At 35.9% G+C, this 18639-nt stretch overlaps 1 protein-coding gene and 1 pseudogene across 3 annotated transcripts in view; both read right to left on the bottom strand.

Annotated features, from left to right (window-relative positions):
* HPSE2 (heparanase 2 (inactive)) overlaps positions 1 to 18639 on the bottom strand; it is a 608936-nt gene that overhangs the window by 495162 nt on the left and 95135 nt on the right. The window lies entirely within an intron of this gene.
* On the bottom strand, positions 15370 to 16474 carry LOC144245118 (large ribosomal subunit protein eL6-like; annotated as a pseudogene).

Here is an 18639-nt window from a genome sequence, read left to right as displayed (position 1 = left end):
CTAATATACTATTTACTCTTAAGTAGTCTAGTTCTTTGAAATTTCCATATCAAATACATGAAACCTGTGTGTTAGGAATAAAAATACATTAATACAAAATAAAAGACACATATATAAACATCGATAACATGTCACCAAAAGCTGGTTTTAAAATGTGAAGAATTTTCTGTGTGGACGGACCTGTGTCAATGGTTCTAGTTTTTCTACTCTGACAGTTATTCCATACAACTTCACGCAATATCTTCCGAGAATCAAAATTTCTATACTAGTTCCTAAAGAAATGAATAAAATAATTCATAAAGTCCCTATCCCAAGGAGTATATATTTGCATACTACACAGCAAAGTGAATTAACCTCTCTCTGACAGACAGATTCCTTCCAATTCAGAGAAAATAAAGGGAGACTTCATGGAAGGAGATATAATTTGAGCTGGGATTTTTAAATTGCCTGAATTTTCTGTAGACTAGGATGGAGGAAGAATTGGAGACAGTTCTAAGTAGAGTGAGGTATGGAATGAAAAAGATACAACTAGTCGAAGAATCAGAAGACAACACATTTTTATAATACTTTGATTTTTTTATAGGATAATATTGGGAGGCAAAACAGGGAAGGCTGTGCAAGTCCTCAAATACAAGGATAAAGAGTTTGTAGTTAAGTTAGTAGGTCCATCTCTAAGGGAAATGTGACATATTGGCAATGAAAAGGGAATAGGCTCAGCACTTTTTAGGCTTATGGAGAATGCCAGAAGTTCAAATATGGCAAGCTATTAGTCTGTGATTTTTGTTCCTGGGATTTCCACTACCTTATTAAGTATGAGAGCAATCACAACATTCACAAAATATGCACGAATCAACCGAGGCTTTTAGCCTTAGTTTGAATGTCTGCATCAGTCACACCACATATATCTGGCTCAAGTATAAGCACAATAATCTTAATCTCCACTTGCCACTTCATAAATAAGACATTTTAAAGGTGTTTTTTTACAGATACTGCTGAATGTTTGGAGCACATCATAAGAAAGTGAGAAACAGCTGTTGTATCTAGATTCAACAGACACATATTTGCACATAGGGCAATGTTTAGAAAATGTCTTCAACCTGTTCTCTTCTTGAGATCATGAGGTCCCCCTTCTGTACACCCACTGCTTGAGAAAAGAAATGGAGAGAAAAAAAACATCAGCACATAAGAAACTGAAGGTCTACAAAAGCAGAAAAAAACACCACTATTCAAGCATTAAAAATCAATAATCTTCTAGTTGAAGGGATTAAAAAGTATAAACTTTCCAATTATAAAATAAATAATACATGGGGCTACAATACACAGCATTGAGAATACAGTTAATAATACATAACAACTTTGTATGATGACAGGTTGTAGCTAGATTTATTGTAATTATTTCATACATACAAATGTTGAATCACTATGCTATACACCTGAAACTAATATAATATTCTTTGTAAAGTACACTTCCATAAAAAGTAAATAACATTCAAAGTGAATATTATGGAACCCTAATGATTCCATTTAATCATACTCCCTTCCCCATCTCTTCTAAGTTCATGTTTAACTATTCAACATTTATTGATGCCTCTGCTTTTTAAAAGTTTTAAAAATTCCTATTGTAGATAAACACTTTTTGATGTAGAAGAATTATATTATGTAATTTAATTTTTCTAGTGCTACTGTAAAAAATTACCACAAATTAAGTGACTTAAAATACAAATTTATTATATTACTGGAACTGAGAAGTGCACAATAGGTCTACCGAGCTAAAATGAAGGTATTGGTAGGGCTGTAATCCTTTCTGAATGCTCTAGAAAAGAATCCATGTCCTTGCCTTTTCCAATTTCTGCAGACTACTCACATTCCTTGGCTCATGACCCCCTTCCTCCACCTTTAAAGCAAACAACAGGCTGACTCCTTTTCATATCACATCTAATCTCTCTGACTTTCTCTTCTGCTTTGGTCTTCAATTTTTATGGATCCCTGTAATTACATCAAGTCCACCCAGGTAATTCAGAATAATTACCTGACTAGCAACTTTAATTCCATCTACAACCTAAAATCTCCTTTGCCATATAAGGCGACATATACACAGTTCAAAGTAACTCAACAATAAAATAAGCAAGCAATCCAATTAGAAAATGAACACAAGATACAAAGGATATATGGATGGCAAATCAGCACATGAAAAAATGTTCAACATCACTTGCCATTAGAGAAATGCAAATGAATACCATGATGACATCACTACATACCCATTAGAACAACTAAAATGAAAGTAGTGACAATACTATATGCTGGCAAGAATGAAATGAAACATTACTGGTAAGAATATAAAATGATACAGTTACTCTGAAAAGTAGTCTGGCAGTTTCTTAAAAAAATTAAATATACACTCACCATACCACCCAGCAATCACACTTCTGGGCATTAATCCCAGAAAGAAAACTATCCACATAAAAATCTGTACACAATTGTTCATACATTAGTTGCAACAGCCCCAAACTGGAAATGACCAAAGTGTAGTCTAATAGATGAATAGTGAATCAAACTGTGGTACATAATACACATTGGAGGGCCAAGGAGTAAGTGTGACTATAAAGAGGTAACACAAGGAAATTTGGGGGTGATTAAATAGTTATGTGGGTGTACCCCAATGTTCATAGCAGCACTCTCCACAGTAGCTAAAACATGGAAAGAGCCTAAGTGTCCATCAACAGATGAATGGATCAAGAAGATGTGGTTTATCTATACCATGGAATACTACATGGCAATGAGAAACAATGAAATCTGGCCATGTGTAGCAACATGGATGGACCTTGAGGGTGTTATGCTGAGTGAAATAAGTCAGGCAGAGAAGGACAAATATCATATGTTTGCACGTATAGGAGGATTAGGAGGAACTTGACGGAGGAACAAGGGGGAGAAGAAGGGCAGAAATGGTGGGGGAAAGGGAGAGAGGCAAACCATGAGAGACTCTTGAATGCTGACAAAAACTGAGGACTGATGGATGTGGGGGGGAGGGGGGATGGGCATGGAGGAGGACACTTGTGGGGATGAGCACTGAGTGTTATGTGGAAACTAATTTGACAATAAACTATTTGTAAAAAAAAATAAAAATAAATAAAAAATAAATAAATAGTTATGTGGGGCACCTGTGTGGCTCAGTCGGTTAAACGTCGGCTTTGGCTCAGGTCATGATCTCACAGTTTGGGGGTTCGAGGGCTGCACTGGGTTCTGTGCTGACAGCTCAGAGCCTGGAGCCTGCTTCAGATTCTGTGTCTTCCTCTCTCTCTCTGCCCCTCCCCCCTCTCCCCCCTCTCTCTCAAAAATAAATAAACATTTTAAAAAATTCACCTCAAATATCTAACAATACATAATTTAATACCCTCCTTATAGATGAGGAGACTTTAAGATTATGTGACCAGTTTCCAGGTTTATCCTTCTGCACCTTGGACTGGCACTTTGCTTCAGTATGCAACATCTATTGTATACTGATTCCTTAGTCGAAACTTCTAATTTAATGTGCTGCTATAACTCCATACACTGAAATATAAAACATATAGCTCAATCTCCGTATAATTCCAAGAGTCCACAGGCCAGGGCCTCTACTCAACCATCAGCTTATGAAGCAACTATAAGGAAGAAGCTGAGAAATCTAGTTCCCAGGGTATTTGGCTCTTCCTTTAAATATCTTCACTCATTCCCAAAATAATAGATGACCAGAGATAACTTGGCAATTAATCTAGTCAGAAATGAGGCAGAATCCTACAGTCAGCATTTGGAAGTTATATGCCCTGAGTCTTTGTTGGTAGCACTCTATATCCTCCTTACCATTTCTTTTTTTCTTTTCTTTTCTTTTCTTTTTTTTTCTTTTTTTAAAGACAGAGAGTGAGTGAGGGAGAGGGGGAGAAGGGGAGAGAGAGAGAGAATCTTAAGCAAGGTCCACACTCAGCATAGAATCTGATGCATGGCTTGATTCCACACCATGGGATCATGACCTGAACCAAAATCAAGAGTTAGACACTCAACCAACTGAGCCACCCAGGCACCCCTCCTTACCATTTCTGATGAGAACCTTCCAGAACACCAAGCTCTTGGAGAACTCTTTGTTCTAACCTCATTTCTCATTTCCCAGAACATATTCCATCGTACTTAATCTCTGATGATCCAAAACAAAAATTTTGAAACTATTTAACTTTCTATCACTGGTCATATGGCCAAGATTTAATAGTAATAAATTTTCTTCAAATCCTTGAAATAATTGGTTTGGAAATGTTTGGCATTAGTTCATAAAATTTGGAATCTCATGGATGATTCTCCTGAAAATTCCAACAGCTTATTTATTTTTAAATGGTAATTTTATAATTTCTTATTTGATGACATATTTCTGTGTGGAATTAAGCAAATACATGCAGCAGAATGCTAAGAGAAAATTGGGAAGGACTGCTTCCAAACAGAGCCGTCCACTATCATGATGCAGACTCTTCATTTAAGAACAAATAAACAAATAAAATTTCATTTTCTCCACAAATTTTAAGGCCTTAAAAACTTCCAGAGCTCTCTATAAATGATTTTCTCATGTTCTCTACCTGGTAAGACAGCTGCTCCTTTGCTGTAGTTGTGACTCTATTATAAAAATTCAAGTGAAATCTATCATTTTTGAAAACAGCAAGAGAGCAAGTCCTAGGCTTCTCAAATGTCTTTACAGGTTGAATATTTAGAAAGGTCAGGACACCAATCAATGTTAGAATATGCAGAACTACTTAACTTTCTATCCAACAATATATAAAATAAGCTCTTTCTCAGCTTCATGATTTCAGTTTTGCCTAATAATGCAATAATAAGTTGTTGCCAAACACTTATGAGATCATCCAACGAGTACATTTTTCAATCTTGAATTAGTAGCCTTTCTTCCAGAATTGTGCTTTGAAGATTCATAAAGAGCACTAGCAAAGTCTGATTTGAGAAATGGATGTCAAATTGACCCTTAACAAAATCTGTGAAGTAGGATTTAAAGTAAGATGGAAAACAGAAGGAGATGAGAGCTTTTTATTCCACTGGGAGGCTGGCAAGCCATTTCTAAAAGAGAGGGCTCTGAGTCTTACTCAGGGACAAGAACATTAATGGATTTTGAGTTATATTTTCCTAGAATCATTGAAATTTTAATGGTGAATACGTTAATTTATTTATTTTTTTGGTATTTGTTAAAAGGTTTGCTTTAGGTGTCTTCAGACAGCAGCTTTCATATTATTAGTCATTTTTTGGATATCAGATTACTTTGGGTTAGACTTGGGCATATTCCAAATTAAGTGATCCATAAGGAATAAGCACAAGGTTTATCTTGGTTTGCCCTGTGACCTTCCTTCTCTGATGAATCTAAGTAGTTAATTTTTCCATTTCTTCAGTTTTTTATTTCTTGTTACAAGGGAGATGTCTATAGCTACTTACATGCCCGACCAGAAATCAGAAGTCACAATGTTTATTTTTAATTCTAATTGTTGGCAAAATTCCTCTCTGTAAAATAGGGATGAATAATAACTCCCCACATGCACACAGGTTTTTATGATTATGCCAGATAACATATGTGAAAGCCCCTAGTACAGTGGGTATTTGAGGCACTTAACCATTTGTTGAGTCTTAATTTGACAAAGAACCACTCCGAATTGCAAAGAGGTTGTTTTATAAATATCCATATATAGGCTGAATGTTTAGAACTTAAAAACAATTCCACAATGAAACACTGATATTGATATTGTTGCAATTCAATTTCCAGATTTTCCAAAAAGTCTATTCTTACTTAACCCATAGTATAGTAACAGTATTTCACCAAAAATCCCTACAAAGAGAGCTGTAACTCTGAGATCACTGAGTACCTGAGAACAGCAGAAGGAAGAAGAGGAAAATGGAGAAGGATGTAAAAGTAACAAATACATCTTAACCATGTGCCATCATTCCCACTTCCTAAATCATTCTCCCCCTGACCAGTCGGTGACATCCCCGAGGTCTCCTAATTCACAAATGTTATTTCAGTGACACTAATGGTACTTCTCCAAAGTTCAAGATAGAGAACTGATATACTTGCAATAGGTATTTCTAGTGAAAGAGCTTCCTGAGTCCTTTGATGTCCTGGGAGCAGAGTGGGAGACAAAGACATGAAGGAAACATGTACATACACCTGTTTCAAAGATCAAAATTATGCTGCTCTAGGGAAATGAGGGTCTAATCTCAAAACATACTTTCTCTGAGAATTTATTCTCAGTCATGCCCTCAACTATATACTGATGAGGTCCATTTCATGAACAGATTTGCCAATTTCTTACTTATATCTTTATTATTATTATCATTATTATTATTTAAATTCAATTTAGTTAACATACAGTGTAGTATGGTTTCAGGAGTAGAACCCAGTGATTCATCACTTACAATGTAACAGCTCGTGCTCTTCCCAACAAGTGCTCTTCTAAATGTTCATCACCCATTTAGACCATCTCCCACCTCCATCCTCACCAGCCAACACCAACACCTCTCCAGCAAATGTTTGTTCTCTGTATTTAATAGTCTCTCATGGTTTGCCTCCCCCTCTGCTTTTATCTTATTTTTCCTCACCTTTCCCTCTGTTCATTTGTGCTTTTTTATTAAAATTCACATGAGTGAAATCACATGAATTTGTCTTTCTCTGACTTATTTCACTTATTTCACTTAGCATAATACACACTAGTTACATCCATATTGTTGCAAATGGCAAGATTTCATTCTTTTTGATCCTCACATAATATTTCATTGTGTGTATGTATATATATACATATATATAAACATATATACTACCTATATGTAATCCATTAATCCATTCATCAATAGATGGACATGTGGGTTCTTTCCATAATTTCAACAAACAAATCTGACTTACATTTTGTAGAGAGATGCTACCAGATTAAAAATTAAGAATTCAGTCTTGGAAAGCCAAAGTCACAATCATTGCATGACTCTGCCAAGGGTCACTCATTCTATTCAACATTCATTCACATTTCTCCAGGTCTGTGCTTGGTATAGAGAATGCAGTGGTGAACATGGTTCTTGCCTTAGAAGTTCATGGCCTAAGCTGAAGAGAAATATCTTGAGGAAAATTCTATATTTAGTCTTATTCATATCCTGGCCTATACTTGAACCAATCACTGTGGTAATCTGTTACCACATTTCCACCCTTGAGGTGAGAAAGATGAGGTGTGGATAAGAACAAAAGACAAAGAACACAAGTATGAAAACTGAGTGTTCCACATAAATGACATTACGGTTTCCCAAAGGAAAGTAGGATGGTAAAAGAAATGCTATAATCAGAAAGAAGACATATAAATGCTATGTAAGGTTTCACAAAGCCACTTATCTGGGCAGCTCATCAGGAAAATTATCATTCCCCATTTACTACAACCAAACAAAGGGTACACAAACATACTCTTCACAGGAATCCTGTTAAAACAACAATAACAACAACCTGGTGATACAGGTTGCTCAGTGATCTGTACTAACGGATCCTCATCTGGCTACTAGCGAGAAACAGTGTGTCATTCTATCCTTGCCAACCAATTTCCAGGCCCGTCACAGAAGAGCCATGTAGGCCTGCCACCATGACAGGGTATCTACTAAAACAACTGTTATTTTTTTTTAATAAAACATTCTTCTTATTACTCATGCAACATTGATTCAGTCCACAGACAGAAAATGAAAGAGCCATATACAATAATTTACCCAATAATGTATTCAGGGCACTCCCTAGTCTGTGCAGAATGGTGCAGAAACCCTCAGGGCAAAAGGTGAGGGCTGGCAAAGAATCTGGAAATTGAGATAGAAAATCCAAGAGAGGAAAAAGCCACAGAAGAGGGAGCTCTCAAAACTATGAATAAATTCTAAGACTAAAATTATAATCTAGGTATAAAACCTAAGTATAAACTGACCACTGAGCAGTGAAACACCAAAAAGTCTGTTGGAAAGCAATATCTGGAAAGCTGAAAGGGCTGAGCAAAGATTTCAGCCTCGCCCAGTGCAAGTAGAGTGTTTTGAGTTTGAATTCTGCTAAGTTAGAGAGGCTTGATAAATATCTGGACTCTCCAATAAAACTGCAGAAATGAGTAATGCCCAGGAGTAAACACTATGTCTCACCCTAAGACTAAAAGAAAATAATAATAATGTCCAGACATGATTAAAAACTTACTAGACATGGAAACAGAAAAATGCAGTCCATAATTAAAAGAAAAGGCAGTCAAAAGAAACTCCAAAATAATGCAGATGTTGGAATTAGTAGACAAGTATTTATTTGTTTGTTTGTTTCCAGTATAGTCAACATACACTATTATATCAGTTTCAGATGTACAATATAGTCATTCAACAATTCTATATAATACTCATTGTACTCTTAATCCCTTCACCTATTTCATGCATTCTCTACCCACCTTCCCTCTGGCAACCACCAGTTTGTTCTTTATATTTAAGAACTTCTATTTTATTTGTCTCTCTTTTTCTTGGTTTGTTTCTTAAATTTCACATATGAGTGAAATCATATGGTATTTTTCTTTCTGTGACTGACATATCACTTACCATTATACCCTCTAGATCCATCCACATTATTGCAAATGACAAGATTTCATTTTTTAAAAAAATGTTTAATGTTTATTTATTTTTGAGAGAAAGACAGATGGACCGTGAACAGGGGAGGGGCAAAGACACACACACACACACACACACACACACACACACAGAATTTGAAACAGGCTCCAGGCTCTGAGCTGTCAGCACAGAGGCTCATGCGGAACTCAAACCCACTAACTGTGAGATCATGAGCCAAAGTCAGATGCTTACCTCCCTGAGCCACCAAGGCACCCCTACAAGATTTCATTTTTTTATGGCTGAATAATATTCCATTGTATATATACTATATATCCTGCATCATCTTTATCTATTCATCTATTAATGAACACTTGGGTAGCTTCCGTATCTTGACTATTGTAAATCATTCTACAATAAACATCCAGGTACGTGTATCTCCTTAGATTAGTGTTTTCATACTCTGGATAAATACCCAGTAGTGGAATTACTGGATCATATGATAATTCTATTTTTTTTTTAACATTGAGGAATCTCTATACAGTTGGCAGACAAATGCTTATTTTTTTTTATTTTCGTTATTTTAGAGAAAAAGTATATATGCAAGTGGAGGAGAGCAGCAAATGGAGAGAGAATCTCAAACAGGCCCTATGCTCACTCAGCGCAGAGGCCAATGTGGAGCTCAATCCCACGACCCAGGGATCATGACCTGAGCTGAAACCAAGAGTTGGACATACAACTGAATGAGCTGCCCAGGCACCCTGCAAACAATTCTAAAGTTGCTATTATAAAACATAGATCAAGTCTAGAGGAAAAGATGATCATAATGGATGAGAAGATGGAATATCTAAGCAGAAAAATAAAACTATGAAAAAGAACCAAATAAAAACTCTAGAGAGGCAATATCTGAAATAAAAAATTCAACAGAAGGCTGAATAAAAGATTAGAGCCATTCCCTCCCTCTCCAACAAAATCACAAGTTTGAAAAGTTCTTTAGCTGAAAAGAAATGACATCAGATGAAACTTCATACATACACAGAGAAATAAAGGGAAGAGGACATGGTAAATATGTTGATAATCTTAATAGATAATACTTTGCCAATATATGCAAAAAAAGCATTTGACAGAATACAACATCCTTTATTAATAAAAACCCTCAAGAAAGTCGGGATAGAAGGAAGATACTTAAACATCATAAAAGCCATATATGAAAAGCTAACAGCTTATATCAGCCTCAATGGGCAAAAATTGAGAGCTTTCCCCTGGAGATGAGGAACACGACAGGGATGTCCACTCTCACCACTGTTGTTTTAACACAGTGTTATAGGTCCTAGCATCAGCAATCAGACAACAAAATGAAATAAAAGGCATCAAAATTGGCAAAGAAGAAGTCAAACTTTCACTGTTCACAGACAACATAATACTCTACATGGAAAACCTGAAAGACTCCACCAAAATACTATTAAAACTGGTACATGAATTCAGCAAAGTCGCAGGGTACAGAATCAATGTAGAGAAACCAGTTGCATTTTAATACATCAATAATGAAGCAACAGAAAGAGAAATAAAGAAATTGATCCCATTTACAATTGCACCAAGAACTATAAAATACCTAGGAATAAACCTAACCAAAGATGTAAAAGACCTGTATGCTGAAAACTATAAGCAAACTCATGAAGGAAACTGAAGAAGACACAAAGAAAGGGAAAAATATTCCATGCTCATGGACTGGAATAAACACTGTTAAAATGTCAATACTACCCAAAGCAATCTACACATTCAATGCAATCCCAATCAAAATTACACCAGCATTCTTCTCAAAACTGGAACAAATGATCCTAAAATTTGTATGGAAACACAAAAGACCCCAAATAGCTAAACTAATATTGAAGAAAACCAAAGTGGGAGGCATCACCATCCCAGACTTTAGCCTCTATTGTAAAGCTGTAATCATCAAGACAGTATAGTATTGGCAAAAAAACATACACATAGACTAACGGAATAGAACAGAGAACCCAGAATTGGACCCACAAATGTATGGCCAACTAAACTTTGACAAAGGAGGAGAGAGCATCCAATGAAAAAAAAAGACGGTTTCTTTAGCAAATGGTGCTGGGAGAACTGGACAGCAACATGAAGAACAATAAAACTAGACCACTTTCTTACACCATACACAAAAATAAACTCAAAATGTATGAAAGTCCTGAATGTAAGATAGAAAACCATCAAAACCCTAGAGGAGAAAGAAGGAAACAACCTCTTTGACCTCAGCCACAGCAATTTCTTACTTGACACATCTCCAAAGGCAAGGGAATTAAAAGCAAAATTGAACTATTGGGGCCTCATCAAGATAAAAAGCTTCTGGACTGCAAAGGAAACAATCAACAAAACTAAAAGGCAACCGACAGAATGGGAAAAGATATTTGCAGTGACATATTGGAAAAAGGACTAGTATCCAAAATCTATAAAGAATTCAACAAACTCCACATCCGAAAAAACAGTTAATCCAGCGAAGAACTGGACAGAATACATGAATAGATACTTTTCCAAAGAAGACATCCAGATGGCCAATAGACACATGAAAAGATGCTCAACATCACTCCTCATCAGGGAAATACAAATCAAAGCCACACTGAGATACCACCTTACACCAGTCAGACTGGCTAAAATGAACAAATCAGGTAACAATAGATGCTGGTGAGGACGTGGAGAAACAGGAAACCTCTTGCACTGTTGGTGGGAATGCAAACTGGTACAGCCGCTCTGGAAAACAGTGTGGAGGTTCCTCAAAAAATTAAAAATACCCTATGACCCAGCAATAGCACTGCTAGGAATTTACCCAAAGAATACAGGAGTGCTGATGCATTGGGGCATGTGTACCCCAATGTTTATAGCAGCAGTCTCAACACNATATATATATATATACATACAATGGAATACTACTTGGCAATGAGAAAGAATGAAATCATGCCATTTACAGCAATGTGATTGGAACTGGAGGGTATTATGCTGAGTGAAACAAGTCAGTCAAAGGACAGATCTCATATATTTTCACTCATATGTGAATCTTGAGAAACTTAACAGAAGGCCATGGGGGAAGGGAAGGGGAAAAAAACAGTTACAAACAAAGAGGGAGGGAGGCAAACCACAAGAGACTCTTAAAGACAAAGAACAAACTGAGGGTGCATCAGTGTGGGTGGGAGAGAGGGGAAAATGGGTGATGGGCATTGAGGAGGGCACTTGTTGCAATGAGCACTGAGTGTTGTATGTAAGCTAATTTGACAAATTATATTCACAAAAAATAACAATGATATTTTGTATCTTCTATTAATTTCTTGAAAAAATACCTGATTGTATATAGTTAACACTACTGAATTATACACTTAAAAATAATTAAGATGATAAATTTTGTATCTTTTTACCACTAAAAAGACAACTTACTATTTAATGAAAAACATATGATATTGTATTGTAGGAATTGTAATATTCATAGATATAAAATATACAAAACAATATAACAAAGGATGGGGAGTCTAAGTAGATTATAGTGTTATAAAATTTTTATTGGAAATAGTACTATATTAACTCTAAGTAGAATGTGGTAAGTTAAAGATCAATATTTAGTACCATCTTCAGTGATCTTTAGTACAACTTCTTAAAAATAATACATAAGTTATATCCAGAAAGTCATTATAATAATTAAAACAAAACATTAAAAAATTTGATTAGCCCAAAAGAAAACAGGAAAGGAGAAAAACAGGAGTGGGAAAAAGGCAGGACAAATAGAAAGCATACAGCAAAATAGTAGACTTGGAATCCCACTTACAACTATGTTGTAGTAACTGTACTAAATCAGCCCTCCTAAAATAAACAACTATAAATCTGAACAAACCATGTGAGGCAACTTTTTCAGGCAGAAGACAATAGACAGCACATGATTGTAATCCTTGAGAAAAAGGAAACTCATGAGGTGAGTCTCATGATTACCCAGCTCGCTAATTTCCCAACTGCAAAGAAGAGAGCTAGACACTGAGCTGGTCAAGGTGATCCCAATTATCTGAGAAGGCAGAAATCAGAGTTCAGTTTGGTTGAAATAGCTGTAATCTATGAGACAAGGCAACATAGAAAAGATGGCGGTACTGAGAAGGCTCCAGGAGACCCTGTGTGAGGTCTTGTATAAATCCCTGAGGACAAGACTATATGTGTTCAGAGTAAGACCATGAAAGTTAACCAGGTAGCAGTTATGATAGAGTTGAGAGGAAAAATAGAGGTATTAGAGAACAAGAACTGCTAGAGGAAAAATCACAGTTCTTGGACCCTTCAGCATGGAAAGATCCTGTTAATACTTTAATAACATCCGAGGTATTCAGTTGAGAAAGTCATACCATGAGTAAGGACCAAGCTTCAGTGTAAGACCTACGCTAGATCCACCCTAACGAAGTATGAAATCGATTTTTAATAAGATCCACAAGGGATCTTGTCCTGACAAGCTAGAGGAGCTTGAGAAACATCCTGGACTTTCTACAGATCTGAAGAAAGTATAAAATGAAGTCTACAAAGTTTAAGGTGACCAGCCAATAACTGCCTGTTTAAACAAGAATTGATACCATTCAGAGAAAGATAACAGAATCTAGATACTCTACACTATTTTTAATCACAATGTCAGTATTCATTTAAAAAATCACCAGTCAAAAATAAACAACCAAAAATTAAAATAAACTAATTTTATTTTAGAAACTAGATTTATTTTTAATCTAGAAACTAGATCAGAAATGGCCCAGATGTTAGATTTAGCAAAAAAGACTTTAAAGCACCTATTACAAACACATAAAGAATTAAAAGACAATATGGTTTTAATGAGTTAACACATAAAGTACCTCAGTGGAGTAATGCAGGGAGGGGGAGAGAGAGAGAGAAAGAGAGACCCAGTAGAAATTTTAGAATGTAAAAAACTTCACTAGATAGGCTTAAGGACAAATTGGAAAAGAAAGAGAAGTAAACTTGAAAACATGTTTTTTAAATCCAGTTTAACGAATGGATAAAAAGAAATTACTGAAAAAAATTAATAGAGCCTTCACAGATCTTTAGGACAATATACAATGATCTAACATGGAACTGAGTCCTGGAGATTGGGTCAGATGAAAGATTTGAACAGGATAGCCCAAATGGACAATTTTGATGAAAATTATTAACTGTTAATCTAAAAACCAAGAGGTTGAAAACTTATGTAGTATATTATTCGAAGAGAAAAAAAAATTAAATTATGTTAAAAATATAAAGTGAGATATCTAAAAAATATATTATCTGGAAATTAAATCTATTCTAAACAGCCAATGGTCAAGGAAAAACCACAAGAGAAATTTAAAAATACTTCAAACTAAAAAATAACAAAATTTGTGGAACACAAACCAAATAATGCTTAAAGGAGGAATGTAGTTTAAAATTCACTCATTAGAAAATAGAAAGATTTAATATCAATTATCTAAGTTCCCACCTTAAGAATCTAGAGAAAGAAGAGCAAATTAAATCCAAAGTAAGTCATAAAGAGGAATAATGAAGTTCAGAGTATATATTAGCAAAAGAGAAAATTAACAAACCCAAAGTTTTCTCTTCTAAAGTATTATTAAAATTAATAAACACCTAGCAATAATAAAGAAAAAAAGGAGAAAATCACAAATTAACAATATCAATAATAAAAGAGAAGCATCACTACAAATCCCATAGATATTGAAAGGATAATAGTGTAATATTATGAACAAGTTTATGGTAATAAATTCAATAACTTAAATAAAATGGGCAAATTCTTTTTTTAAAAAGACTTAAAAATTTATGAAGAAATACAAACTCCGAATAGCCCCATATCTATCAAAGAAACTACAATAAAAATTTTGCATAAATAAAACTCCATGCCCATCTGGGCTCACTAGAAAGTTCTATCAACCTTTAAGGAAGGCTTAATATCAATGTTACACAAACTCTTTCAGAAAATAAAAAAGAATGATTCCACTTTATTTTATAAGCCAGCTTAACCCTGACACCAAAATCTGACATTACAAAAAAAGAAACTTACAGTCCAATATGCTCAACTGTATTAATTAAGGGGAAAGACAATGTTTTCAACAAATGTTGCTACAACAAATTAATAAACATATGGTAAAATGAATATTAGTATCCTCTGACACAATTAATATGAAATGGACCACAGACCTCAATATAAAAGCAAAACTGTAATATGTCTAGAAGAAAACATGAAAGAAAATTTTCGTGGTCTTGAGATTTAACAAAGATTTCTTGTTTTTTTTATTTTTTATTTTTTTAATTTATTTCAGAGAGAGAGAGAGAGAGATTGACAGCATGAGCAGGGAAGGGTCAAAGAAAGACGGAGACACAGAATCTGAAGCAGGCTCCAGGCTCTGAGCTGGCTGTCAGCACAGAGTCCGATGCAGGGCTCAAACCCACGAACCATGAGATCATGGCCTGAGCCGAAGTCGGATGCTTAACCAACTGAGCCACCCAGTCGTCCCCATTTAACAAAGATTTCTTAGAACACCAAGAACATTGATTATAAAATTCTTTTTGATAAATTGGGCTTACCATACTTAAAACTTTCTGTTCTATAAAACTGAGTAAAAGTTAAAAGTTCACTAACAGGAGAAGGCATAAAAAGATTATGGAAGTCATATAATGAAAAACAACTCAGAATTTTAAAATTTTATTCATTATTTTTTGAAATGGATCAGCTATTCCATTAAGTTCTTTGTAAGAAATTTAGAAAACCAATTTGTGAAGATAAAATCCCCATTTCTGAGAGAAAACATGGAGCGGAGGTAGCTCTGAGGCTGAGAAACAGCTATGATTTTTGGCAGACTGTGAATCCACAGCTTTCTGATCAACTTCACACTGCTCTGTAATCTCATATTTCTCCTTCTCTGTGTCAAAGATCTCACCTTCCTGGTGTCTGGGTTTGCACAACTTCTTCTTCTTGAAGTAAGCATCAGTGAGATGTTTTGGGATTTTTGCACTAGTGATATCAACTTTGGTGTAGGTGGCAATGAAAAATTGGTGTGTTCTATGCAGAAGAACTCCACTAAGGGCCAGAGATCTGGACACAAGTGGCAAGCCACTGCTCAGTTGCTTCAGGAAAACCACTCCCTTGCCTCTGTGGCACCCAGTGAAGATGATCAAAATGGTCCCAGAAATGATGCTAGCTTGCAGTTTTCTCACATACTGAAAGGTTTCTTGCTGTGGCTCAACAGCTTTCAAGGCACATCTTCAATAGGATAATACATTTTGCGAAGTTTAACCACTCAGGTATCACCATTCTTGTCACCACCAACTAGTTTTGTGACTGGAGCAAGAACCTTCTCCTTCTTTTTCTTTTCAACCCTGGATTTAGCTGCTGAATACTTCCTCTTGTACATGGCATTTTTGGAATACACAGCTGATGGGGAGTATCTGCCAATTCCTTCGACTACATAAGAGTTTCAGCTGGAGTAGGGCCTCCCTTCTTTGGCATTTCAGCCCTGAGATTAGCCGTTTTGTTTTGTTTTGTTTTGTTTTGTTTTGTTTTGTTTTGTTTTATTTATTTCTAGGAGAGAGAGAGACAGAGTGAGCAGGGGAGGCTCAGAGAGAGAGGGAGTAACAGACTGAAACAGGCTCCAGGCTCTGAGCTGGCAGTCAGCACAGAACCCGACACGGGGCTCAAACCCACGAACCATGAGATCATGACCTAAGCGAAAGTCGGACGCTTAACCGACTAAGTCACCCAGGCACCCCTGAGATTAGCCTTCTTAACCTTGCTACCAGCATCAGCTTTCTTTGCTTCAAGTTTCTTCTCCTTACTATTAGGCTTCTCAGCTTTTTCATCCACCATCTTGCAAGATGGGAAAGAGTCAAAAACAATTTTTTAATGATCTACCAATAACACATAACTAAGATGAGCATTGGAAACATTATGCTGAACTTAAAAAGCTAGACATAAAACAGTATATATGAAGTTTAAGAACAGGCAAAATAATCTATGGTGATAGAAACCTGAACAGTAGTTCCCTTGCAAGATGTGACAGACTGGAAAGAGACTTTCTGTAGGGGATGATAGAAATGTTCTAGATCCTGTTTAAGGTGAAGGTTACATAGATGCATACTTTTACCAAAAGCAGTCAAACTGTACACTTCACATCTCTGCATTTTATGACATATAAACTTTCTTCACATTTTAAAGTAACACTATACAGGGAAATTTTTAGTTCCTACCAATTTATGTAATTTTCTATCTAGATTTCAAAAGGCACCAAATACCAAGTAAAATATAACTCAAATGACCCATAAACCTTACATGAATCCAGTTATAGACTATAACACAGCTAAAATGAGAGGTTTCAAAGTTTACTCACCTAATATTCTACAGATTAGAAAAGGCATATTTATTACAAGAATATACAATAAGAACAGCAGGTAGCCAACAGCATAGAGTGTCATCTGTTACCTGCTTCTTCTCTTCACCTCCCCACAATGTTCAACTAACTTCCAAGGAAAATCCACCTTAACCCTCTGGAGATCAAAAGATGCCCATAAGCTTCCAGGCCTTGCCACCAAAAGCTAGAAATAACTCCAGACAAAACTTACCATCAAAACAACAGCCAGGACCAACCCCAAAACAATCACTTCTTTGGTAGACCCATCAGGGTCATCCAAGTCAGTGACAGTAACCTTTCTCAACATTAACCCAGGATTCTAATCAAGCTGACATGGAGATGAACTTATTTTGTCCAACTGGCTACAAAAACACATGCATGAATTCTTTCTTGCTCACCCTCATGCTAGCCTTTCCCTCTCCTCTTCCTGTTTCTTTTCTTTTTCACACATGCACAAACAGTCACGTCGTCATATGAGACAAGTGAACACTGAATCTTAAGGGTAAAAAAAGCAGACGTTTTCCAATTATCCTTCACAAAACCATACTTATATCGGGTTATTCTATGGATTTATAGCCAATGAAGAGAAGTTACTACATTAGCTCATGAAGGGGGATGATAAAAACTGGAAAGGAAGAGTCAGACAAGGCAAAGAGAAGCTATCCAGAAGGCTGCAATTGGAGAAGCATGACAAATGGGCAGCACAGTTTTAGAGGGTTCCGGCAGAAAGGCAGATTGCCTGACTGGGAGAGATTCTCCACAGCTGGAGCATCGCACACACCATCTGGAATTTTTTAAATCTGCTTTCCCCAGGTGATCTGATTCTCAGAGTGCCAGTGGAGATGAGAAAAGAAGTAACTGTATAGCTCAGAACAGCTCCAAATGCTCCCCAAATTAGTTAATGAAATCTTGTTTGAATCAGTTTCAGCTTCTCCTCCAAATTGAGCCTCTAGTTTTGTGTTATTTCCTCAAAAAAAAAAAAAATTGAATGGTAGGAGTTTAACCCCTAAAGGTTTTCTGTACAGTGGAACAAAACAGGATTCCCAGAACAATGGTCAAAAATGGTGCTCCAACTGTCAGATCTGGTCCAAATTTCTCAATACAGGCCAACAAAGCTTCAATTTCAGTCTCACTCCTCTTGACTGGTCTTAGCACTACTTTTAGCTGTTGCCAAATGGAGAGCCTACATACTGAAGTCCCCAGTTTTCTTTCCCAGATGGTCTAAACTTCAGATTTAAAATAAAGGAAAATGCAATTTTAAAAATTAAGAGCAACCACAAACTAAACTCTCATAAAAATGAAAGATCTTCATTTTTTTTCTAAAAATATATATGTCTGTGAATGTGGAAGTGGGGTACAGTGAGGGAGTTTAAGAAGAGAAAAAGAGATAAGGCCTACTGAGGAATAGGAAGGGTCAGGAAAGGAATAAAAAATAGCAGGAAAGGAATTAATTCTACCTCTATCCTCTATCCTCATTTTGGCCCCAACTGACTTTTTTTTTTTTTTGGTCTCTTATCTTGTCTGATACCAGGAGTATAAAGCAAACTTTTTCTACATATGGCCCGATAGCAACTTAGCAACTATTTAGGCTTTATGGGCAATGCAGGTTATGTCACAAATACTC

Source organism: Crocuta crocuta, unplaced genomic scaffold, assembly GCF_008692635.1.
Source record: "Crocuta crocuta isolate KB4526 unplaced genomic scaffold, BGI_CrCroc_1.0 scaffold170, whole genome shotgun sequence".
Classification (NCBI taxonomy): domain Eukaryota; kingdom Metazoa; phylum Chordata; class Mammalia; order Carnivora; family Hyaenidae; genus Crocuta; species Crocuta crocuta.
The sequence above is the reverse complement of the archived record's forward strand: the minus strand, read 5'-3'. Positions and strand labels throughout refer to the sequence as shown.